This window comes from Bactrocera latifrons, unplaced genomic scaffold, assembly GCF_001853355.1.
Source record: "Bactrocera latifrons isolate USDA-ARS-PBARC rearing strain unplaced genomic scaffold, ASM185335v1 scaffold_553, whole genome shotgun sequence".
Classification (NCBI taxonomy): Eukaryota; Metazoa; Arthropoda; class Insecta; order Diptera; family Tephritidae; genus Bactrocera; species Bactrocera latifrons.
In genome coordinates this window covers 14909-15832 of record NW_017537216.1, presented here as the reverse complement: position 1 = coordinate 15832, position 924 = coordinate 14909, and positions in this window count along the sequence as shown.

Here is a 924-nt window from a genome sequence, read left to right as displayed (position 1 = left end):
CAATGCGAAGTCTGATATATGGAATGATATAATTAGATGAAAGCGATGACGGAAAAGATGGTTTGATACGATTTGAATTTATTCTAGAGTAGTGGTGTCTGTAATTCATCCAATCAAGCGCCAATTTAGTGGATCTTTTTTGAATAATAAGCCGTTTTATATCACTCTTAACAAACAAGGCAGATGTAGTTGTTGGAGTGATGCACACCTCCTTACAGATTGAACTTAAATTGCGTTGATGTATCTTATAGGGTTAGAAGCTGAAGAAACGGTGTTACTAGGGTCAGTAGAACAAAAGACTTTCCTATGAATTAATCATGGGTGTTGTGGAATCCTAGACAGAATTGCTTAGCTGTCAGAATTGCAAACCAATTCTGATTATAAATGGTGTCTCAGAATCTGATTGGATTTTCGTCTTTTCGAACATACGGAAAACCAATATTCGAACCAGCTGTTTACTAATGTGACAAAACTTGCAAAAGAATACATTTCTAAGTAGTCCTATTAAAGTTTTTAATGACTTCCAAATTAAAGAAAGATTTTAAGATATAACATTTATGGAATGAATGAAAACGCATTTGGCTGTTAAGTTACGTTTTGTAAATAATCTTTAATTATGAAAAATTGTAAGAAATTGTTTGTTTTCATTTGAACAATGTTGCCATTGCCCAATACGCATATATAGTTTTGTACACATCTGTTTTAAATTAAAATTTTTTATGATATAAAATATCAAAACTGAAAACAAACTGTTAAAAAAAAAGTTTGTATATTCATAAATAATAGCATTCGACTCTGGTTTGAGTTATTTTAAGAAAATTTCAAACATATTGAACACAACTTTTATAATTACTACAGTATTTCGAGATTGGCAATCCTGCGTTGTGAGGGAGTAATCAGCTGACAAGGGTCACGGGTCTACGT